At 39.4% G+C, this 26,489-nt stretch overlaps 1 long non-coding RNA gene across 1 annotated transcript in view; it reads right to left on the reverse strand.

The window, feature by feature from the left end:
• The window catches only part of LOC138853216 (uncharacterized), a 172,183-nt gene that overhangs the window by 139,901 nt on the left and 5,793 nt on the right, over positions 1–26,489 (reverse strand). Inside the window, exon 2 of the long non-coding RNA XR_011392423.1 lies at positions 25,476–25,522. This is a non-coding gene — a long non-coding RNA (uncharacterized lncRNA). The remainder of the gene's footprint in view (positions 1–25,475; positions 25,523–26,489) is intronic.

The raw sequence follows: 26,489 nt of genomic DNA on the forward strand, positions 1-26,489 counted from the left end.
TTTGTCTACCCCTCACAGGAAGGGTATGGGGATGCATAATAATAGATACTAAACTAACTATTATCATTATAGTCAAAAAAGAAGTGCTAAGCCAACTAAACTAACTAGCATGCTGTGTATTTCGATGCATAAGTATTAGTTAATATGCTTAAAATCGCACAATAATCCTAATGTTTAATTTATCGCTACTCGTATTTTTTCCCTCTAATACTTTTATGTTTTTTTTTTTTAATTTGCATTAAGAAAACCTTTTTTCTCCTCTGATTACTACAAGAGCTAGCAACGTATACAAGAATTTAGTTACCCCCAAACAAATTATATCACTGACCGTTTTCATTGTTATTGCTTTCAAAGAAAATCAGAAAGGCTAACTGCCTTTGTCTTGTTAATGGAGCCCATTATTTACCTCTGATCTTTAGTATACCGCTCACAGGATAGGTGTGATGCGCATTATAATTTTATTAAACAAAATTTATTTACCTTTTTTCAGGTTAGCATCAGTGTATCCTGCTGTATAGCCGTACAAAAAAAACAGATTTTAATTGTGTATTGTATATTACACAAAATTAATATGGATAAAGGGCGAAGACAAAAATGGGAATAGATCAATGATATATACGCTGAAAGTTTATGTAGTAAGAAGGAAAATCACTGCTATCAACTTGAGGGAAATGGACAAGAGCGATACACTTAGGACACCTTTATTAAAGATAAGATTTTGCCACCGAAGTGGCTAGTTTATTGTGCACCCCATATCCATCCTGTGGACGGTAAGCGTAAGAGCATATGAATACACAAAAGGCCTAGGAACTAGGCCCCAAAAGAGTTAACAGGTGTACATTTGGATTTACATCTACATATCTACAGTTTACTTATCTGTTACAAGCAAATTTAGGAAATTTGCTTAGTATATCTGGTATCATACTTTCATTAATAAGATATCTTGACATGTCACGTAAATTATTAAACTGTCTATCTCTGTATTCCTCAATAAGTGGACAATTAAGCATAAAGTGTTCAAGACAGTGATCATATGCCTCACCACATAATTTGCATTTAGTTTGATAATCATGTGTGTGTCTCCCAAACTGCCAGTACTTGTAACCAGCCTAAGCCTGGCCATTAGAACATCAGTCAGTCTGTTCACATTGCAAGTTGCTCCATAAACATACTTATCTACGTTCATGTTATTATAGTGGGTTATAGATCTACCTGGACTTATTACTGCATTCCTATAACAATCATTTTCATTATTTACTTCTCTCCTAATATTATTCCTAATGCTATACACAGATATACCAAAGTTATATTGTACATTCTCCTTTTGGGTACTCTTCTTGGCTAACATATAAACTTTATCATTGAGTAATCCAATGTGTGATGGGATCCACAGCAATTGTACATTAATTCCTTCGTCCAAGATTTTTGAGTATCTATACCTAGCTTCTCCGATGAGCATGTTGTTGGAGTTATTATATGAGTCAAGAGCCTTCAATGATGACAAAGAATCAGTAATGATGACAGAGTAAAGCTCAGTGTCATAAGTTAGCTTTAGCACCATTAGATTGCAAATAATTCAGTTTGCAGTGTGGACGCCCTCTTAATTCTTATGCCTAGTTCAACAAATTTATTATCGTTCTTAACTAGGGAGGTGGCAACAAGAGCAGATGCAGCACTGCCAGAAGACTCCTGTTTAGATCCATCAGTGTATATAACTTGTGATAACTTATTACTACCAGCTAGGCGAGAAATTTCTTCATGAGTAGTTGCTTTAACAAGTGATTTAAGGAAAGGATTACTAGCAATGAGCTTCTTGGGAGGCACTTGCAGGTATGTGATATTAAGTGAACATATCTTCCATGGAGGGGTGAAATGCTCTTGTTGTCTACAGTGATACAGTTCAACCTTCATTAAAGAAGCTTCGGTTTCAACACTTCGTGATCAGAGGCCCAGAAGTGATCAAGATCTCAGTACACCTGTAACAGTGGTATCCTTTTCGTGTCCAGTTCCCCCTCTTCGAGTTTACTTTAATTCTTATTTTAGGGATTAAATGATTCTTAACTTGTGGTGGAATAGGTTGTAGCAAACCAGATCTGCCCCTCAAGCATGTCTATATAAGGGTGTGATATTCGTTGTGAATTGTTCAAAACTGACCATATTGTGCATCTCTTTCAATATATAAACTTGGCCTGTCTTAATATATGCTTAGTTTCTGTAACTCAGGTGTAGTGAATAAATACGCAGTTTCTGTAACTCAGACGTAGTGAATACGAAGTGTAATCCATAAATACGAAATGTAGTGAATAAATTTTGAGTATTGTGAATAAACAGTGTAGTGAATAAATCAGTTTTGTAATAATCAATAAACAACCATTAATATCCTTAATATATTGAAAGTTATCAGAGTTATTATAAAAGGAGTTAAATGAAATGTATTAAGAGAATGAAGAGGTACGTTTCTTGATGTTCGTTTGTCGATATGCTCCAAGAATTTTGTATCAGACCTCTAGTAAACTTGACTATTTCATTGAATATACCTTGTTCAGTGTGCTAGTGTTCATTAGTTGATTGTAATAAATAATTTATAGCAAAGCAAGTCGATAAATTGTTTGCTATTTAAGAGCGAGTTTTGCTAGTCAAGTCTAATGGGATGCTACCGCTCATTCTACAGGCGACACTGCCCTGAGAACTAGAACCTACCGGAAATCAAACAATTAAAGCTACCCTATTTTGCTTAGTTATGTCAAAAGCTTAGCCCTTTCTACTCAGACCTATCTGTTACCATTTCCCTATAAGTACGTGGTGGCAGTAATTAGTTATTGAGATAATTACCCCCTTTATCTTTCATTTCCTCCCTCTTCCTTCACCCCGACTTCCGATTGCGGGATTAGCACTATTTTAGTACAATGACCTCTGGACCCTAGACTACACTCTGGCTGTCCACTGCATTTCGTGTAGTCAATAGGCTTTAAACCTAACTCGCCAACGAACCAAATACACTATCCTGTTTTGGCATTATGCTGAGAAGTGTATATATTTCTTTAAACAAGTCGCACAAGGCAGACAACACCGAGTCCAGCACTGGTAAGCCAGTGGTTGCTGCTGCCTTGCCTCCCCAAAGGACCATCGACTAATGAGTTTTTATTTAGGTTTACAAACATAAGTATGAAGTGTACAAAACCCCAAGAGGCAATAAAGGTATTATGAGCATACATAAATAATATATTATTGCAGCTGTAGATTTGGTTATTAGCGGTTAAATATACGTATGTATACTTAGCTAATAAACGTACCCTAAAATAAACTGAAGAGCTGAGTGATTGGCATATCCATATGCCGTTCAGGAACAGATAAAAAAATCAATACAAAGTGAACGATGTCAATATGAGGGCAAGTTGACTAGCCACGCCTATCCACTCAATACCGTCTTTGAGGAGCCGTAGATGTGGAAGTAAAGATATTGTTGGTCCTGTGGCGGGGGTTGCGAGTCTCAGTAACGTTACCGCTAACCTACAAGACTGACTCTCCATGGGGGTGGGGGTATCTGCAGTCAAGCGTGATTTCAGCCACGTCTTGATAATGACCTCGAGGAGGTCGTACAAGGGTCTCCACTCTGGAGATGCGGATATTCCCCGCACACTCCTCAAAGGATTGCACGAGAAAGACTGTTTGAGGAAAGACGACCTCCCGCAGTGCGAATTCAGTCGGGCATGGCAACTATCAGTGAGGGATGTGCCAACCACCACCTACAGTTTGGATAGAGCAACAGCTTGAGAGGTATACTGTACGCTCACAATGAAAGCTTGGTCGCCTAGTTTATGGCTAGCGACCACTTGGCTGTAGTGCGAGAGGTCGTTTATCAACGAACACTGACTAGTAAGTTGGAGCGTAAAAATTTGTCCCTTTCACAGTGGAATGTGTCTTGATGGTGGTGGGGGATGAGCTTATTCCAACGAATCTGAGCTACCCTCCCCTTCCTTGGATCAAACTTAATTATCCCCATTCCCCATTCACTGTATAACCCTTATAAGTATAGCATTCCCCCGTAAATTGATATAAAATATAATCAAAGATTCAGGTAGAGCGATATACTACATTAAAGCACTCAAATTTGGGTACAAGAGCAACGGGTGCTTTAAAGTTTCATTTCAGGGACACTGAAATAGAACATACATCATATTTTCAAATATGTAGATCACGAAGTCCCGTGACCCTGTTGAAATTTTATCACAGGCCTTCCCCTAAACGTGTTGTTTACAAAATGTTTGACCATTTGGAAAAGAATAGCGAAGTTTATAATATACATATTGCATTAAGGTGCATATATTTCTTATGCAATATAGATTTGAAGAACTATTATTTTTACAAAACAAGGAACAGTCACGTGCATATTATTTGGGTAATATTTCAGTGGTAGCCTAGATAAGGGATAATTCGATACCAATTACTAATCATCAATATAACTATAGACAATGTCAGATGTTATGGTCAGACTATTACGGCGTGTTTATATAATATATATATATATATATATATATTATATATATATATAATATATATATATATTGGTAGACAGCAACCACCCAGGGAAGTACTACCGTCCTGCCAGATGACTGTGAAACAAAAACCTGTAACTGTTTTGCATGATGGTAGGATTGCTGGTTTCTTTTTCTGTCTCATAAACACGCTAAGATAACAGGGATATCTTGCTACTCCTACTTACACTTTGGTCACACTTCACAGACACGCACATGCATATATATATATACATACATCTAGGTTTTTCTCCTTTTTCTAAATAGCTCTTGTTCTTTTTTATTTCTTCTATTGTCCATGGGGAAGTGGAAAAGAATCTTTCCTCCGTAAGCCATGCGTGTCGTATGAGGCGACTAAAATGCCGGGAGCAATGGGCTAGTAACCCCTTCTCCTGTATACAATTACTAAAAAAGAGAAGAAGAAAAACTTTATAAAACTGGGTTGCTTAAATGTGCGTGGATGTAGTGCGGATGACAAGAAACAGATGATTGCTGATGTTATGAATGAAAAGAAGTTGGATGTCCTGGCCCTAAGCGAAACAAAGCTGAAGGGGGTAGGAGAGTTTCAGTGGGGGGAAATAAATGGGATTAAATCTGGAGTATCTGAGAGAGTTAGAGCAAAGGAAGGGGTAGCAGTAATGTTAAATGATCAGTTATGGAAGGAGAAAAGAGAATATGAATGTGTAAATTCAAGAATTATGTGGATTAAAGTAAAGGTTGGATGCGAGAAGTGGGTCATAATAAGCGTGTATGCACCTGGAGAAGAGAGGAATGCAGAGGAGAGAGAGAGATTTTGGGAGATGTTAAGTGAATGTATAGGAGCCTTTGAACCAAGTGAGAGAGTAATTGTGGTAGGGGACTTGAATGCTAAAGTAGGAGAAACTTTTAGAGAGGGTGTGGTAGGTAAGTTTGGGGTGCCAGGTGTAAATGATAATGGGAGCCCTTTGATTGAACTTTGTATAGAAAGGGGTTTAGTTATAGGTAATACATATTTTAAGAAAAAGAGGATAAATAAGTATACACGATATGATGTAGGGCGAAATGACAGTAGTTTGTTGGATTATGTATTGGTAGATAAAAGACTGTTGAGTAGACTTCAGGATGTACATGTTTATAGAGGGGCCACAGATATATCAGATCACTTTCTAGTTGTAGCTACACTGAGAGTAAAAGGTAGATGGGATACAAGGAGAATAGAAGCATCAGGGAAGAGAGAGGTGAAGGTTTATAAACTAAAAGAGGAGGCAGTTAGGGTAAGATATAAACAGCTATTGGAGGATAGATGGGCTAATGAGAGCATAGGCAATGGGGTCGAAGAGGTATGGGGTAGGTTTAAAAATGTAGTGTTAGAGTGTTCAGCAGAAGTTTGTGGTTACAGGAAAGTGGGTGCAGGAGGGAAGAGGAGCGATTGGTGGAATGATGATGTAAAGAGAGTAGTAAGGGAGAAAAAGTTAGCATATGAGAAGTTTTTACAAAGTAGAAGTGATGCAAGGAGGGAAGAGTATATGGAGAAAAAGAGAGAAGTTAAGAGAGTGGTGAAGCAATGTAAAAAGAGAGCAAATGAGAGAGTGGGTGAGATGTTATCAACAAATTTTGTTGAAAATAAGAAAAAGTTTTGGAGTGAGATTAACAAGTTAAGAAAGCCTAGAGAACAAATGGATTTGTCAGTTAAAAATAGGAGAGGAGAGTTATTAAATGGAGAGTTAGAGGTATTGGGAAGATGGAAGGAATATTTTGAGGAATTGTTAAATGTTGATGAAGATAGGGAAGCTGTGATTTCGTGTATAGGGCAAGGAGGAATAACATCTTGTAGGAGTGAGGAAGAGCCAGTTGTGAGTGTGGGGGAAGTTCGTGAGGCAGTAGGTAAAATGAAAGGGGGTAAGGCAGCCGGGATTGATGGGATAAAGATAGAAATGTTAAAAGCAGGTGGGGATATAGTTTTGGAGTGGTTGGTGCAATTATTTAATAAATGTATGGAAGAGGGTAAGGTACCTAGGGATTGGCAGAGAGCATGCATAGTTCCTTTGTATAAAGGCAAAGGGGATAAAAGAGAGTGCAAAAATTATAGGGGGATAAGTCTGTTGAGTGTACCTGGTAAAGTGTATGGTAGAGTTATAATTGAAAGAATTAAGAGTAAGACGGAGAATAGGATAGCAGATGAACAAGGAGGCTTTAGGAAAGGTAGGGGGTGTGTGGACCAGGTGTTTACAGTGAAACATATAAGTGAACAGTATTTAGATAAGGCTAAAGAGGTCTTTGTGGCATTTATGGATTTGGAAAAGGCGTATGACAGGGTGGATAGGGGGGCAATGTGGCAGATGTTGCAAGTGTATGGTGTAGGAGGTAGGTTACTGAAAGCAGTGAAGAGTTTTTACGAGGATAGTGAGGCTCAAGTTAGAGTATGTAGGAAAGAGGGAAATTTTTTCCCAGTAAAAGTAGGCCTTAGACAAGGATGTGTGATGTCACCGTGGTTGTTTAATATATTTATAGATGGGGTTGTAAGAGAAGTAAATGCGAGGGTCTTGGCAAGAGGCGTGGAGTTAAAAGATAAAGAATCACACACAAAGTGGGAGTTGTCACAGCTGCTCTTTGCTGATGACACTGTGCTCTTGGGAGATTCTGAAGAGAAGTTGCAGAGATTGGTGGATGAATTTGGTAGGGTGTGCAAAAGAAGAAAATTAAAGGTGAATACAGGAAAGAGTAAGGTTATGAGGATAACAAAAAGATTAGGTGATGAAAGATTGAATATCAGATTGGAGGGAGAGAGTATGGAGGAGGTGAACGTATTCAGATATTTGGGAGTGGACGTGTCAGCGGATGGGTCTATGAAAGATGAGGTGAATCATAGAATTGATGAGGGAAAAAGAGTGAGTGGTGCACTTAGGAGTCTGTGGAGACAAAGAACTTTGTCCTTGGAGGCAAAGAGGGGAATGTATGAGAGTATAGTTTTACCAACGCTCTTATATGGGTGTGAAGCGTGGGTGATGAATGTTGCAGCGAGGAGAAGGCTGGAGGCAGTGGAGATGTCATGTCTGAGGGCAATGTGTGGTGTGAATATAATGCAGAGAATTCGTAGTTTGGAAGTTAGGAGGAGGTGCGGGATTACCAAAACTGTTGTCCAGAGGGCTGAGGAAGGGTTGTTGAGGTGGTTCGGACATGTAGAGAGAATGGAGCGAAACAGAATGACTTCAAGAGTGTATCAGTCTGTAGTGGAAGGAAGGCGGGGTAGGGGTCGGCCTAGGAAGGGTTGGAGGGAGGGGGTAAAGGAGGTTTTGTGTGCGAGGGGCTTGGACTTCCAGCAGGCATGCGTGAGCGTGTTTGATAGGAGTGAATGGAGACAAATGGTTTTTAATACTTGACGTGCTGTTGGAGTGTGAGCAAAGTAACATTTATGAAGGGATTCAGGGAAACCGGCAGGCCGGACTTGAGTCCTGGAGATGGGAAGTACAGTGCCTGCACTCTGAAGGAGGGGTGTTAATGTTGCAGTTTAAAAACTGTAGTGTAAAGCACCCTTCTGGCAAGACAGTGATGGAGTGAATGATGGTGAAAGTTTTTCTTTTTCGGGCCACCCTGCCTTGGTGGGAATCGGCCGGTGTGATAATAAAATAAAATATATATATATATATATATATATATATATATATATATATATATATATATATATATATAGATATATATATATAGGTAATAGGTTGGTAAACAGCAACCGCCCAGGGAGGTACTACCGTCCTACCAAGTGAGTGTAAAACGAAAGCCTGTAATTGTTGTAAATGATGGTAGGATTGCTGGTGTCCTTTTTTCTGTCTCATAAACATGCATGATTTCAGGTACGTCTTGCTGCTTCTACTTACACTTAGGTCACACTACACATACATGTACAAGCATATATATACACACCCCTCTGGGTTTTCTTCTATTTTCTTTCTAGTTCTTGTTCTTGTTTATTTCCTCTTATCTCCATGGGGAAGTTGAACAGAATTCTTCCTACGTAAGCCATGCGTGTTGTAAGAGGCGACTAAAATGCCGGGAGCAAGGGGCTAGTAACCCCTTTTCCAGTATAAATTACTAAATTTAAAAAGAGAAACTTTCGTTTTTCTTTTTGGGCCACCCTGCCTTGGTGGGATACGAACGGTTCGTTAAATATATAATATATATATATATATATATATATATATATATATATATATATATATATATATATATATATATATATATATATATATATATATATAGGTAGTAGGTTGGTAGACAGCAACCACCCAGGGAGGTACTACCGTCCTGCCAAGTGAGTGTAAAACGTAAGCCTGTAATTGTTTTACATGATGGTAGGATTGCTGGTGTCTTTTGTCTGCCTCATAAATATGCAAGATTACAGGTACGTCTTGCTACTTCTACTTACACTTAGGTCACACTACACATACATGGACACGTTTATTTATACACACTCATCTGAGTTTTCTTTGATTTTATCTTAATAGTTCTTGGTCTTATTACTTTTCCTTTTATATCCATGGGGAAGTGGAATAAGAATCTTTCCTCCGTAAGCCATGCGTGTTGTAAAAGTCAACTAAAATGCCGGGAACAATGGGCTAGTAACCCCTTTTCCTGTAAAGATTACTAAAAAGAATAAGAAGAAGAAAATTGTCAAAGTGGGAAGTCTGAATGTGCGTGGATGTTGTGCAAATGATAAGAAAGAGACGATTGTGGATGTTATGAATGAGAAGAAACTGGATGTCCTGGCTTTAAGTGAAACAAAGCTGAAAGGGGTGGGAGAGTTTCAATGGAGAGGAATAAATGGGATTAGGTCAGGGGTTTCAAATAGAGTTAGAGCTAAAGAAGGAGTAGCAATAATGTTGAAGGATAAGCTATGGCAGGAAAAGAGGGACTACAAATGTATAAATTCAAGGATTATGTGGAGTAAAATAAAGATTGGATGTGAAAAGTGGGTTATAGTAAGCGTGTATGCACCTGGAGAAGAGAGAAGTGTAGAGGAGAGAGAGAGATTCTGGGAAAATGTTGAGTGAATGCGTGGGGAGTTTTGAATCAAGTGTGAGAGTAATGGTGGTTGGGGATTTCAATGCTAAAGTGGGTAAAAATGTTATGGAGGGAGTAGTAGGTAATTTTGGGGTGCCAGGGGTAAATGTAAATGGGGAGCCTTTAATTGAGCTATGTGTAGAAAGAAATTTGGTAATAAGTAATACATATTTTATGAAAAAGAGGATAAATAAATATACAAGGTATGATGTAGCACGTAATGAAAGTAGTTTGTTAGATTATGTATTGGTGGATAAAAGGTTGATGGGTAGGCTCCAGGATGTACATGTTTATAGAGGGGCAACTGATATATCGGATCATTATTTAGTTGTAGCTACAGTTAGAGTAAGAGGTAGATGGGAAAAGAGGAAGGTGGCAACAACAAGTAAGAGGGAGGTGAAAGTGTATAAACTAAGGGAGGAGGAAGTTCGGGCGAGATATAAGCGACTATTGGCAGAAAGGTGGGCTAGTGCAAAGATGAGTAGTGGGGGGGTTGAAGAGGGTTGGAATAGTTTTAAAAATGCAGTATTAGAATGTGGGGCAGAAGTTTGTGGTTATAGGAGGGTGGGGGCAGGAGGAAAGAGGAGTGATTGGTGGAATGATGAAGTAAAGGGTGTGATAAAAGAGAAAAAGGTAGCTTACGAGAGGTTTTTACAAAGCAGAAGTGTTATAAGAAGAGCAGAGTATATGGAGAGTAAAAGAAAGGTGAAGAGAGTGGTGAGAGAGTGCAAAAGGAGAGCAGATGAAAGAGTGGGAGAGGCACTGTCAAGAAATTTTAATGAAAATAAGAAAAAATTTTGGAGTTAAACAAGTTAAGAAAGCCTAGGGAAAGTATGGATTTGTCAGTTAAAAACAGAGTAGGGGAGTTAGTAGATGGGGAGAGGGAGGTATTAGGTAGATGGCGAGAATATTTTGAGGAACTTTTAAATGTTAAGGAAGAAAGGGAGGCGGTAATTTCATGCACTGGCCAGGGAGGTATACCAACTTTTAGGAGTGAAGAAGAGCAGACTGTAAGTGTGGTGGAGGTACGTGAGGCATTACGTAGAATGAAAGGGGGTAAAGCAGCTGGAACTGATGGGATCATGACAGAAATGTTAAAAGCAGGGGGGGATATAGTGTTGGAGTGGTTGGTACTTTTGTTTAATAAATGTATGAAAGAGGGGAAGGTACCTAGGGATTGGCGGAGAGCATGTATAGTCCCTTTATATAAAGGGAAAGGGAACAAAAGAGATTGTAAAAATTATAGAGGAATAAGTTTACTGAGTATACCAGGAAAAGTATACGGTAGGGTTATAATTGAAAGAATTAGAGGTAAGACAGAATGTAGAATTGCGGACGAACAAGGAGGTTTCAGAGTGGGTAGGGGATGTGTAGATCAAGTGTTTACATTGAAGCATATATGTGAACAGTATTTAGATAAAGGTAGGGAAGTTTTTATTGCATTTATGGATTTAGAAAAGGCATATGATAGAGTGGATAGAGGAGCAATGTGGCAGATGTTGCAAGTATATGGAATAGGTGGTAAGTTAATAAATGCTGTAAAGAGCTTTTATGAGGATAGTGAGGCTCAGGTTAGGGTCTGTAGAAAAGAGGGAGAATACTTCCCGGTAAAAGTAGGTCTTAGACAGGGATGTGTAATGTCACCATGGTTGTTTAATATATTTATAGATGGGGTTGTAAAAGAAGTAAATGCTAGGGTGTTCGGGAGAGGGGTGGGATTAAATTATGGGGAATCAAATTCAAAATGGGAATTGACACAGTTACTTTTTGCTGATGATACTGTGCTTATGGGAGATTCTAAAGAAAAATTGCAAAGGTTAGTGGATGAGTTTGAGAATGTGTGTAAAGGTAGAAAGTTGAAAGTGAACATAGAAAAGAGTAAGGTGATGAGGGTATCAAATGATTTAGATAAAGAAAAATTGGATATCAAATTGGGGAGGAGGAGTATGGAAGAAGTGAATGTTTTCAGATACTTGGGAGTTGACGTGTCGGCGGATGGATTTATGAAGGATGAGGTTAATCATAGAACTGATGAGGGAAAAAAGGTGAGTGGTGCGTTGAGGTATATGTGGAGTCAAAAAACGTTATCTATGGAGGCAAAGAAGGGAATGTATGAAAGTATAGTAGTACCAACACTCTTATATGGATGTGAAGCTTGGGTGGTAAATGCAGCAGCGAGGAGACGGTTGGAGGCAGTGGAGATGTCCTGTCTAAGGGCAATGTGTGGTGTAAATATTATGCAGAAAATTCGGAGTGTGGAAATTAGGAGAAGGTGTGGAGTTAATAAAAGCATTAGTCAGAGGGCAGAAGAGGGGTTGTTGAGGTGGTTTGGTCATTTAGAGAGAATGGATCAAAGTAGAATGACATGGAAAGCATATAAATCTATAGGGGAAGGAAAGAGGGGTAGGGGTCGTCCTCGAAAGGGTTGGAAAGAGGGGGTAAAGGAGGTTTTGTGGGTGAGGGGCTTGGACTTCCAGCAAGCGTGCATGAGCGTGTTAGATAGGAGTGAATGGAGACGAATGATACTTGGGACCTGACGATCTGTTGGAGTGTGAGCAGGGTAATATTTAGTGAAGGGATTCAGGGAAACCGGTTATTTTCATATAGTCGGACTTGAGTCCTGGAAATGGGAAGTACAATGCCTGCACTTTAAAGGAGGGGTTTGGGATATTGGCAGTTTGGAGGGATATGTTGTGTATCTCTATACGTATATGCTTCTAAACTGTTATATTCTGAGCACCTCTGCAAAAGCAGTGATAATGTGTGAGTGTGGTGAAAGTGTTGAATGATGATGAAAGTATTTTCTTTTTGGGGATTTTCTTTCTTTTTTTGGGTCACCCTGCCTCGGTGGGAGACGACCGACTTGTTGAATATATATATTATATATATATATATATATATATATATATATATATATATATATATATATATATATATATATATATATATATATATATATATATATATAATAAGATCACAGTAAACAGGTGATTTCAGAATATGCAAAACAACCACTGTGAAAGAATAGAGAATTTCCAAGCACTTTCGTGACTACTCACATTATCAAGGAACAATTGTTCCTTGATAATGTGAGTAGTCACGAAAGCGCTGTATCCTGTGTATCCGCTTGCACCGCTGTGCACAAGTGACTCCACTAAATAACTATTGAGTTTGTACAACCCATAATTTGAGTTATATACGGCATTCCTATCATGTTTCAAGAGGGAGGACTCGATCGTGTTTCTTTCCATGATGGAACTGTTGGGTACAATTATCTGGGTGGCAGGACAACCCGGTGGGTGACTGCACAAGCTGACATGGTTAAAGATTGCATTTGGCACCTGGCCTGTCCTAATTGAGTACCAGTGTTGTTATACCGCCCACAGGATGGGTATGGGGTGCATAATAAACATATTAAACTAACTGTTATAATCTGGTTTCCAGAGGTTTACCTGTCTGATCAATGTATGAGAATGGGCAAAAGGTGCATGGGACCTTGTAGACACCACTGGCATTATTAGGTGGTGTGTTGATAATCAATCTCTGTTTCACTGTCCCAGTGTTTTTGAAAGTCAGATTTATATTGAGATTCTTTAGTGCCTCCCACAGGCAGAAAAAATCGTCAATGTATGGCAAGACCAATATATTTTCCTGGCAAGCATTTCCTTAGGTTCAGTCCTGTAGAAAGTCTTCTTAGCTAACACTAGGGTCTTCTCAACGAAATCCCTGTGATATCTCAGTTTTGTGGCTATGTTATATATCTTGTTGATTTCATCGTCTAAATACTCAGGACTGCAGATACGCAAAGCTCTCGGGAACATTGTAAGGGGTGTTTGGGGTGGGGGGAAGAACGGTGTTTGGGTGGCATCCCACTTGCCTCTCAGACAAGAGTCTGCTGGTGCCTAGACACTACCATTCTCACTACCATCCTCTGAAAACTTATCCTACTTCTCTTGTTGCTGCATCTGCAACATTGCACAGCTCCTGATAACACGCTGAGAAGTGTGAAAGAACTTGAACTAAAAATCCCCCCCCATGGCTTGTCTTGTATTATTAAGATCGCCTGTCTGCGGCTGTTTTGCATACATACATACATATACACATATAATATATATATATATATATATATATATATATATATATATATATATATATATATATATATATATATATATATATATATATATATATATATATGGGTGGTAAATGCAGCAGCGAGGAGACGGTTGGAGGCAGTGGAGATGTCCTGTCTAAGGGCAATGTGTGGTGTAAATATTATGCAGAAAATTGGGAGTGTGGAAATTAGGAGAAGGTGTGGAGTTAATAAAAGCATTAGTCAGAGGACAGAAGAGGGGTTGTTGAGGTGGTTTGGTCATTTAGAAAGAATGGATCAAAGTAGAATGACATGGAAAGCATATAAATCTATAGGGGAAGGAAGGAGGGGTAGGGGTCGTCCTCGAAAGGGTTGGAAAGAGGGGGTAAAGGAGGTTTTGTGGGCAAGGGGCTTGGACTTCCAGCAAGCGTGCATGAGCGTGTTAGATAGGAGTGAATGGAGACGAATGATACTTGGGACCTGACGATCTGTTGGAGTGTGAGCAGGGTAATATTTAGTGAAGGGATTCAGGGAAACCGGTTATTTTCATATAGTCGGACTTGAGTCCTGGAAATGGGAAGTACAATGCCTGCACTTTAAAGGAGGGGTTTGGGATATTGGCAGTTTGGAGGGATATGTTGTGTATCTTTATACTTATATGCTTCTAAACTGTTGTATTCTGAGCACCTCTGCAAAAGCAGTGATAATGTGTGAGTGTGGTGAAAGTGTTGAATGATGATTAAAGTATTTTCTTTTTGGGGATTTTCTTTCTTTTTTTGGGTCACCCTGCCTCGGTGGGAGACGGCCGACTTGTTGAATATATATATATATATATATATATATATATATATATATATATATATATATATATATATATATATATATATATATATATATTCTTTCAACACACCGGCCGTATCCCACCGAGGTTGGGTGGTCCAAAAGGAAAAACGAAAGTTTCTCCTTTTACATTTAGTAATATATACAGGAGAAGGGGTTACTTGCCCCTTGCACATGCATATATATATATACATACATCTAGGTTTTCCTCCTTTTTCTAAATAGCTCTTGTTCTTTTTTATTTCTTCTATTGTCCATGGGGAAGTGGAAAAGAATCTTTCCTCCGTAAGCCATGCGTGTCGTATGAGGCGACTAAAATGCCGGGAGCAATGGGCTAGTAACCCCTTCTCCTGTATACAATTACTAAAAAAGAGAAGAAGAAAAACTTTATAAAACTGGGTTGCTTAAATGTGCGTGGATGTAGTGCGGATGACAAGAAACAGATGATTGCTGATGTTATGAATGAAAAGAAGTTGGATGTCCTGGCCCTAAGCGAAACAAAGCTGAAGGGGGTAGGAGAGTTTCAGTGGGGGGAAATAAATGGGATTAAATCTGGAGTATCTGAGAGAGTTAGAGCAAAGGAAGGGGTAGCAGTAATGTTAAATGATCAGTTATGGAAGGAGAAAAGAGAATATGAATGTGTAAATTCAAGAATTATGTGGATTAAAGTAAAGGTTGGATGCGAGAAGTGGGTCATAATAAGCGTGTATGCACCTGGAGAAGAGAGGAATGCAGAGGAGAGAGAGAGATTTTGGGAGATGTTAAGTGAATGTATAGGAGCCTTTGAACCAAGTGAGAGAGTAATTGTGGTAGGGGACTTGAATGCTAAAGTAGGAGAAACTTTTAGAGAGGGTGTGGTAGGTAAGTTTGGGGTGCCAGGTGTAAATGATAATGGGAGCCCTTTGATTGAACTTTGTATAGAAAGGGGTTTAGTTATAGGTAATACATATTTTAAGAAAAAGAGGATAAATAAGTATACACGATATGATGTAGGGCGAAATGACAGTAGTTTGTTGGATTATGTATTGGTAGATAAAAGACTGTTGAGTAGACTTCAGGATGTACATGTTTATAGAGGGGCCACAGATATATCAGATCACTTTCTAGTTGTAGCTACACTGAGAGTAAAAGGTAGATGGGATACAAGGAGAATAGAAGCATCAGGGAAGAGAGAGGTGAAGGTTTATAAACTAAAAGAGGAGGCAGTTAGGGTAAGATATAAACAGCTATTGGAGGATAGATGGGCTAATGAGAGCATAGGCAATGGGGTCGAAGAGGTATGGGGTAGGTTTAAAAATGTAGTGTTAGAGTGTTCAGCAGAAGTTTGTGGTTACAGGAAAGTGGGTGCAGGAGGGAAGAGGAGCGATTGGTGGAATGATGATGTAAAGAGAGTAGTAAGGGAGAAAAAGTTAGCATATGAGAAGTTTTTACAAAGTAGAAGTGATGCAAGGAGGGAAGAGTATATGGAGAAAAAGAGAGAAGTTAAGAGAGTGGTGAAGCAATGTAAAAAGAGAGCAAATGAGAGAGTGGGTGAGATGTTATCAACAAATTTTGTTGAAAATAAGAAAAAGTTTTGGAGTGAGATTAACAAGTTAAGAAAGCCTAGAGAACAAATGGATTTGTCAGTTAAAAATAGGAGAGGAGAGTTATTAAATGGAGAGTTAGAGGTATTGGGAAGATGGAGGGAATATTTTGAGGAATTGTTAAATGTTGATGAAGATAGGGAAGCTGTGATTTCGTGTATAGGGCAAGGAGGAATAACATCTTGTAGGAGTGAGGAAGAGCCAGTTGTGAGTGTGGGGGAAGTTCGTGAGGCAGTAGGTAAAATGAAAGGGGGCAAGGCAGCCGGAATTGATGGGATAAAGATAGAAATGTTAAAAGCAGGTGGGGATATAGTTTTGGAGTGGTTGGTGCAATTATTTAATAAATGTATGGAAGAGGGTAAGGTACCTAGGGATTGGCAGAGAGCATGCATAGTTCCTTTGTATAAAGGCAAAGGGGATAAAAGAGAGTGCAAAAATTATAGGGGGATAAGTCTGTTGAGTGTACCTGGTAAAGTGTATGGTAGAGTTATAATTGAAAGAATTAAGAGTAAGACGGAGAATAGGATAGCAGATGAACAAGGAGGCTTTAGGAAAGGTAGGGGGTGTGTGGACCAGGTGTTTACAGTGAAACATATAAGTGAACAGTATTTAGATAAGGCTAAAGAGGTCTTTGTGGCATTTATGGATTTGGAAAAGGCGTATGACAGGGTGGATAGGGGGGCAATGTGGCAGATGTTGCAAGTGTATGGTGTAGGAGGTAGGTTACTGAAAGCAGTGAAGAGTTTTTACGAGGATAGTGAGGCTCAAGTTAGAGTATGTAGGAAAGAGGGAAATTTTTTCCCAGTAAAAGTAGGCCTTAGACAAGGATGTGTGATGTCACCGTGGTTGTTTAATATATTTATAGATGGGGTTGTAAGAGAAGTAAATGCGAGGGTCTTGGCAAGAGGCGTGGAGTTAAAAGATAAAGAATCACACACAAAGTGGGAGTTGTCACAGCTGCTCTTTGCTGATGACACTGTGCTCTTGGGAGATTCTGAAGAGAAGTTGCAGAGATTGGTGGATGAATTTGGTAGGGTGTGCAAAAGAAGAAAATTAAAGGTGAATACAGGAAAGAGTAAGGTTATGAGGATAACAAAAAGATTAGGTGATGAAAGATTGAATATCAGATTGGAGGGAGAGAGTATGGAGGAGGTGAACGTATTCAGATATTTGGGAGTGGACGTGTCAGCGGATGGGTCTATGAAAGATGAGGTGAATCATAGAATTGATGAGGGAAAAAGAGTGAGTGGTGCACTTAGGAGTCTGTGGAGACAAAGAACTTTGTCCTTGGAGGCAAAGAGGGGAATGTATGAGAGTATAGTTTTACCAACGCTCTTATATGGGTGTGAAGCGTGGGTGATGAATGTTGCAGCGAGGAGAAGGCTGGAGGCAGTGGAGATGTCGTGTCTGAGGGCAATGTGTGGTGTGAATATAATGCAGAGAATTCGTAGTTTGGAAGTTAGGAGGAGGTGTGGGATTACCAAAACTGTTGTCCAGAGGGCTGAGGAAGGGTTGTTGAGGTGGTTCGGACATGTAGAGAGAATGGAGCGAAACAGAATGACTTCAAGAGTGTATCAGTCTGTAGTGGAAGGAAGGCGGGGTAGGGGTCGGCCTAGGAAGGGTTGGAGGGAGGGGGTAAAGGAGGTTTTGTGTGCGAGGGGCTTGGACTTCCAGCAGGCATGTGTGAGCGTGTTTGATAGGAGTGAATGGAGACAAATGGTTTTTAATACTTGACGTGCTGTTGGAGTGTGAGCAAAGTAACATTTATGAAGGGATTCAGGGAAACCGGCAGGCCGGACTTGAGTCCTGGAGATGGGAAGTACAGTGCCTGCACTCTGAAGGAGGGGTGTTAATGTTGCAGTTTAAAAACTGTAGTGTAAAGCACCCTTCTGGCAAGACAGTGATGGAGTGAATGATGGTGAAAGTTTTTCTTTTTCGGGCCACCCTGCCTTGGTGGGAATCGGCCAGTGTGATAATAAAAAAATAAAATAATATATATATATATATATATATATATATATATATATATATATATATATATATATATATATTTGTGTGTGTGTGTGTGTGTGTGTGTGTGTGTGTGTGTGTGTGTGTGTGTGTGTGTGTGTGTGTGTGTGTGTGTGTGTGTGTGTGTGTCGTGCCGAATAAGTAAAACTTGCGATTTTGGCTTAAAGAGCACTTCTTGCTGAATAGGGCAAGCGAAAATTTGTGTATGCAATAATTTTGCAAAATTCATTTTGAACCTAACGAGAAAAATATATTTCACTGTTTGTTTATAATTAAATAGCTGTAAACTTATATATAATATATTTAGTTGTATTAGGATAAATTAAATTGCACTTGATATAATAAGGTTAGGTAAGTTTTCTAAGGTTCTTGTGGTATAAAATCATTAATTTTTATATTAACATAAATGAAAAAATATATCTTTAAATGTATGTATAAGGGAAAATTTTAGAAAGGACTTGACGACATTAAATGAGTTCTTGCTAACTGACCAGTTTTACCTATTCAGCATGGCATATATATATTATTATTATTATTATTATCACACTGGCCGATTCCCACCAAGGCAGGGTGGCCCGAAAAAGAAAAACTTTCACCATCATTCACTCCATCACTGTCTTGCCAGAAGGGTGCTTTACGCTACAGTTTTTAAACTGCAACATTAACATCCCTCCTTCAGAGCGCAGGCACTGTACTTCCCATCTCCAGGACTCAAGTCCGGCCTGCCGGTTTCCCTGAATCCCTTCATAAATGTTACTTTGCTCACACTCCAACATTTATGAAGGGATTCAGGGAAACCGGCAGGCCGGACTTGAGTCCTGGAGATGGGAAGTACAGTGCCTGCACTCTTAAGGAGGGGTGTTAATGTTGCAGTTTAAAAACTGTAGCGTAAAGCACCCTTCTGGCAAGACAGTGATGGAGTGAATGATGGTGAAAGTTTTTCTTTTTCGGGCCACCCTGCCTTGGTGGGAATCGGCCAGTGTGATAACAATAATAATATATACATGCCATGCTGAATAGGTAAAACTGGTCAGTTATATATATTCTTTCTTCTTTCAACACACCGGCCGTATCCCACCGAGGCGGGGTGGCCCAAAAGGAAAAACGAAAGTTTCTCCTTTTACATTTAGTAATATATACAGGAGAAGAGGTTACTAGCCCCTTGCTCCCGGCATTTTAGTCGCCTCTTACAACACGCATGGCTTACGGAGGAAGAATTCTATTCCACTTCCCCATGGAGATAAGAGGAAATAAACAAGAATAAGAACTAGAAAGAAAATAGAAGAAAACCCAAAGGGGTGTGTATATATGTGCTTGTACATGTATGTGTAGTGTGACCTAAGTGTAAGTAGAAGTAGCAAGACGTACCTGAAATCTTGCATGTTCATGAGACAGAAAAAAGGACACCAGCAATCCTACAATCATGTAAAACAATTACAGGCTTTCGTTTTACACTCACTTGGCAGGACGGTAGTACCTCCCTGGGCGGTTGCTGTCTACCAACCTACTACCTATAAGTTATATATATATATATATATATATATATATATATATATATATATATATATATATATATATATATATATATATATATATATATATATATATTGCAAATATCGCAAACCAAGCGATAGAGGATGCAAAACAACCATGGGATTGCAAAATTGCACAAAAGAGGAGGATATCTAAGCAAGTACATTCCCAGAGGACCATCTTCACTGGAGTGAGTGTGAGAGAGGGATATAGCAAGAAGTGCCCCCAAGCACAATAGTGCCCACAGCCAGAAGGCACTGTTGTGCTGGGGGGCACCTCCTGTACCCTCCTCTATCCCTCCCTCACTCAGTCCAGTGAAGACGGTCCTCTGGGAATATACTTGCTTGGACATCCTCCTCATTTCTGCAATTTTGCAAGCCCCTCATGATGTGTTCATTGCAACAAGAAAGGCCTAGAGCTATCATTCTACTCCCCTCGTAGTTGTTTTGCATCCTGTATCGCTTGGTTTGCAATATTTGCACAATATATATATATATATATATATATATATATATATATATATATATATATATATATATATATATATATATATATATATATATATATATATATATCGTAATGCTGTTTTATATGATGCATATACAACACGGTTCGGGCATACGTGCCTGAAAGCAACAGTTAGTCATGTGCGGCCACAAACATTGAAAAAGAAAACTCTTCTAGAATACACTGCACCAACAAATTCTTTTGATATTTACATTCACGACATATGGGAACACGTGGCGTCTTAATATTCAAATTATATACAGGATAAAGCTGTGTAATAAATTAAAAGAGGTTAATAGGTGTCATCATTAGTCTTTGTAGTAAAAATGTACATAAGCCCACGTAGTGATTATGGTATGAGTTGAAATGCCATGCCACTAGGGTATAGTAGTGTGACAGAGATTTTGCCACCGAAGTGGCTAGTTTATTGTGCACCCCATATCCATCCTGTGGACGGTAACGCAAGAGCATTTGGATACACAAAAGGCCTATGAACTAGGCCCCAAAAGGGTTAACAGGTGTACATATGGGTTTATATCTACATATCTACAGTTCACTTATCTGTTACAAGCAAATTTAGGAAATTTGCTTAGTATATCTGGTATCTTATTTTCATTAAAAAGATATCTTGACATGTCACATAGGTTATTACACTGTCTGTCTCTGTATTCCTCAATAAGTGGACAATTAAGCATAGTGTTCAAGACAGTGACCATATGCCTGATCACATAATTTCCACTTAGTTTGATCATCATCTGTGTCTCCCAAACTGCCAGAAGTATACTTGTAACCAAGCCTAAGCCTGGCCACTACATCAGTCAGTCAGTCTGTCCACATTGCACGTTGCTCCATAAACATACTTATCTACGTTCATGTTACCATAGTGGGTTATAGATCTACTCAGGCTTCTAACTGCATTCCTATAACAATCATTTTCATTATTTACTTCTCTCCTAATATTATTCCTAATGCTAGACACAGATATACCAAAGTTATATTCTACATTCTTCTTCTGGGTACTCTTCTTGGCTAACATATCAACTTTATCATGAAGGAGTAATCCAATGTGTGATGGGATCCATAGGAATTGTACATTAATTCCTTTGTCTCGGATTTTTGAGTATTTATACCTGGTTTCTCCAATGAGCATGTTGTTGGAGTCATTATGTGAGTCAAGAGCCTTCAATGATGACATAGAATCAGTAATGATGATAGAGTCAAGCTCAGTGTCATAGGTTAGCTTTAGCACCATTAGGATTGCAAACAATTCAGTTTGCAGTGTAGACGCAGGTATGTGATATTAAATGAACACATCTTCCATGGAGGGGTGAAATGCTCTTATCTACAGTGATGCAGTTCATGCAGGTTATAAAACTTAATGCAATTGCACGTTTTCACAATCCATTTAGATCTGTGTGTATTTACTTCTAGATACTTATTAAGGTTCATTGTGACAGTGTCTGGTTCATTTATTAGCATTCTTATACCGAGTACAGTGTTAATCTGGACACTCCTATCACTGATACTAGAAATACCAAGCTCCTTCCTCATATTAAGAACCTTTGTAGATTTGGGATACCCAAGAATATTCTGAGCTTCATTTTGCATTAACTCCAAGGGTCGGAGAACTTTCTCTAGCTATCAACATGGGAGCAGCATTATCAATTCAGGACCTAACATAGGCTATGTACATCATTCTCACGATTCTAACATTAGCACCATAGTTGGGGTTGTAGCCAGCAACAGCTTTGAGAATATTTAGCCTATCTTTACATTTCTTATTTAGTTGTGGTATAGTGGATTTGTTAAAGGGTACACCTACGTCAAGATATCTGTAAGTTTTAACGTAGCTAATGTTTTCACCCTGCAAATAGATGGGTGGGGGATGTCGTTTGACTGTTAATATCTTTGTTTTAGAGGAGGATATTATGAGCTCTAGTCGGTTACAAATTGCTTGAACTTCATTAAGAATGGTACTCATCTTCTTATGCCCTGTTGTATGGATCATGATGTCATCAGCATAGCTTACAGCTATATGTTTAGGTGAGGCATTTAGGAAAGCATTAATCAGAATATTAAATAGCATGGGACTGAGAACTCCCTGCGGTGTACCTAAAGACATTTCTTTAGACTCACTTCTAAAGCCTTGGTAGAGGACAGTGGATACTCTATTTGACAGGTATCCTATTATCCAGCAGAGTAAGCTAAATTCAAAGTGGGTACAATCATAGATTTATAAACACATGGGCTCGCATGTCCAAAATAGTGTCAGGGTCAGGCGTTGTATGAGGGTTGGTGGTCAGGGGTTTCCAGGATCAAAAGTTGTTACATGTGGTCAGCTGTATCACAGGCCAGTTGTCAGCATTATTATTTAGGTTTATTAACTTTCCTGCATTATATGAGAAACAATTACTTTAACAAACGTTAGTTAGTTAAAGATTAGCCGGTATTCTCCCGGCCCGGGCCTTGTCCAAGTGGTGGCCCGGCCTTGGCTCACTCTAGGGAGTGTCTGAGACCTAAGTCTCCCATGGGAGGAGGCACAAGTACCTCCTCATCTTTGGGACCAACTGTCCCCAGGCCTAGCCACAAGCTAGGCCTCTCTGGTCTGCCATCCCAGCCCCAAGGGGGCTAATGGGAATGACAGTCTTATGAGCTTAAAGCTCGGACTCAGGCACCTACCCTACCCTAGAAGGGTTAGGCATGGTGTCGATCTTAACAAACGTTAGTTAGTTAGTTAGTTAAAGATTAGCCGGTATTCTCCCGGTCCGGGCCTTGTCCAAGTGGTGGCCCGGCCTTGGCTCCCTCTTTAGGGAGTGTCTGAGACCTAAGTCTCCCATGGGAGGAGGCACAAGTACCTCCTCATCTTAGGGACCAACTGTCCCCAGGCCTAGCCACAAGCTAGGCCTCTCTGGTCTGCCATCCCCGCCCCAAGGGGGCAAATGGGAATGACAGTCTTATGAGCTAAAGGCTCGGGCTCAGGCACCTACCCTACCCTAGAAGGGTTAGGCATGGTATCGATCCTTAACAAACTTATTTATTATTATTAAAGATTAGCCGGTATTCTCCCGGCCCGGGCCTTTTCCAAGTGGTGGCCCGGCCTTGGCTCCCTCTTTAGGGAGTGTCTGAGACCTAAGTCTCCCATGGGAGGAGGCACAAGTACCTCCTCATCTTTGGGACCAACTGTCCCCAGGCCTAGTCACAAGCTAGGCCTCTCTGGTCTGTCATCCCCGCCACAAGGGGGCGAATGGGAATGACAGTCTTGTGAGCTGTAAGCTCGGGCTCAGGCACCTACCCTACCCTAGAAGGGTTAGGCATGGTGTCGATCCCTTAACAAACGTTAGTTAGTTAAAGATTAGCCGGTATTCTCCCGGCCCGGGCCTTGTCCAAGTGGTGGCCCGGCCTTGGCTCCCTCTTTAGGGAGTGTCTGAGACCTAAGTCTCCCATGGGAGGAGGCACAAGTACCTCCTCATCTTTGGGACCAACTGTCCCCAGGCCTAGCCACAAGCTAGGCCTCTCTGGTCTGCCATCCCCGCCCCAAGGGGGCTAATGGGAATGACAGTCTTATGAGCTAAAAGCTCGGGCTCAGGCACCTACCCTACCCTAGAAGGGTTAGGCATGGTGTCGATCTTAACAAACGAATATGATACAAAAGTGAATGAAAAAATAAATATGGATTTTTTGCCTTTAATGAATTTATTCAATCACTAAATTCACAACAAACACTTGAAAATTTTACTTTATAAAGATAAGTAACTATATTTTATAGTGTTATTTTATTCAAAATGAATTAAAAAAAATGCATTCAAAGAACAAAATGCTCTACATTTCGATTCTCCATGCTAACAGCCCAACCACTCAATTCCTCCCATTTTTTCTGCACGATCTAAAGAAAACGTGCGCGTTTACCAGGCCGCTGCTAGCTCTACTCCTCCATCTAACTGTAAAATATTGTCATGAACGTAGATATTACCTCGTGGTAATGTAGGACAGGTAAACACTTTAGTTCATGAAAACATTTGAAAAAAATAAAAAAGTGTGGTTAAGGACAATTAAAAGCTTTTGAACAAAACTTCACAAGGTTTGTAGCGAATAATCCTACTGTCTACTGACCATATCTACAGAATATAACAGAGCAAGTCTTTATTTGGACGTTTCGCTCACAGGTGACTTCTTTCGAGACCTGATACAAAAGAACTTACAAAGCGTCCATTAATAGGTTTTTATTGGGGTCAGATGTCGAAGTATTGGGAAAGGTGGGTGGAGACCACTTCGGTAGGTTCAGGTGTCCAGAAGATGAGTGGCGCTAGAGGTTCAGCGATGCTGGAGCCCTTACACATCCCTAAATCGTAAGCGCAACTCATCCTGCATGGACCTACACCTGCATACAGCTAGGCGAGAACCCCATCACTTTTCCCAACACTCGGACACCTGACAGGAAAAAAAAAAAAAAAAAAAAAAACTTCTACCAGGACTTCCCCTCAAGGAAGGTTCCTTGATGTTGGTGAGGGGCTCTTGATTTAGGGAATTGGATTTGTGCTCCAGTTCCCCGAATTAAGCCTGAATGCCTTCCACATCACCCCCCCAGGTGCTGTATAATCCTCTGGGTTTAGCGCTTCCCCCTTGATTATAATAATAATAATAATAATCTACCAGGACTTGATGGGTGGTTTGAAAGTTCCTCGGTATGACTAAGAAAACATTCACTTTTGAGCGAAACGCTCAAAACTTGCTCTGATACAAATGTTTTTGAACTACTGTAACACCGGCTCAATTCCAACTGCTAAGTATTCACTTCTAACCCTCGGTTGACTCTTTCCTTAAAATTTGTATGCTACTCATACCATTTTACTTCTAATAACATTAAAAAGTACTGTATATCCTAACTGGCCCTACAGAAGCTCTAGGTGTAAGATTCATGATGTCAGATTATGTCAAGTGAGGCTTGAGGTTGCGCTAAGGTCGGTAAAATCTTCAGGTCAAGAAGTTTTATCAGAAAGGCTCAAAAGTTGTGTCAGGGAAGGGGGGGGGGAGTCAAGATGGTCAAGATTACACCAAGGTCAGGATTCATAAGACTGTATCAAGGTCTACAGAGTCAAGATTGTCAAGGGCAAGAGTCAAGACTATCTAAGTCAAGAGGGGCAAAAGTGAATTAAGAACGTCAAGATGGTTAAGACTGTAACATAAAGGTTAGGAGAGACCATGCTGTAGCAAGGTCGGGACAGTCAGGGGAGTTGGTGCGGTTATCATCGATCAGTGACTCACCTGCTTCTGGTGGCTGGGTAGGAAGTTGCCTACCGTGGCCTCATTTCTTTGATGACTCAACAACTCACGAAGACCTACCTGATAACGTAGTGGGCGTCCTGCCGAGTCGTGGCTCTCCATTTCTTCTGTGGAATACCGTAAGATTCACATATTATCCTTACTAGCCATGTCTTGTAAATTCCTAATAGCTTAAAAGTTTCCTTATAGCTAAATTTACAGAATTATGTTTGCTGGCAAGCAACTTGTTTCCTAGTGTCATTTACAAACAATATAAGTCATTCCATCTTTTTTTTTTTCTCAGTGTATCAATGTCCGCGCCATTGACGTTCAAATATCAAACTAAGCTACGCTTTCTGTAAATCGACAATCAATACATGCCTTCGTGAAATTTTTATTTAATTGCACTTTAACCGAGACTGTGAGACCTTTAACGGTAACTGCGGGGAACAACAACGATTCATCACTTTACACACAATCACCAGTATCAGCCTTCCTGTAGTCCTTTGATCCTTGTAACTATTGATCAACTCGCAGCTGACGAGCTTCAGCAAGGAAATCCCTTGGCGTCTTGCCTTTTATTTTATTAGTGTGTAGCGTAGTACGATATTTTGTTTGTATTGTGCTATGCTATTCTTTTCACATCACTTTGATCAGATCTTGTTTCTAATATATTTTCCACAAAAAAAAAAAATTGCACTCATTCGTAAGTGCACAATTGAACATGCGCTAAAAATATATCAGTCATATACTATATGGTCCACAGAACTAGTCACCGGTAAAGTTTAAAGACTGGGGTGTTCACATTAATTTACAAATTAAGTATAGTCACACAGGAAGACAGCGTTGCAATAAAACCTTCAAATATTTACTTAATCATATATATATATATATATATATATATATATATATATATATATATATATATATATATATATATATATATATATATATATATATATATATATATATATATATATATATATATATATATATATATATATATATATTATATATATATAATATATATATATATATATATATATATATATATATATATATATACATATATAATATATATATATACATATACAT

Source organism: Cherax quadricarinatus, chromosome 25 (genome assembly GCF_038502225.1).
Source record: "Cherax quadricarinatus isolate ZL_2023a chromosome 25, ASM3850222v1, whole genome shotgun sequence".
Lineage (NCBI taxonomy): Eukaryota > Metazoa > Arthropoda > Malacostraca > Decapoda > Parastacidae > Cherax > Cherax quadricarinatus.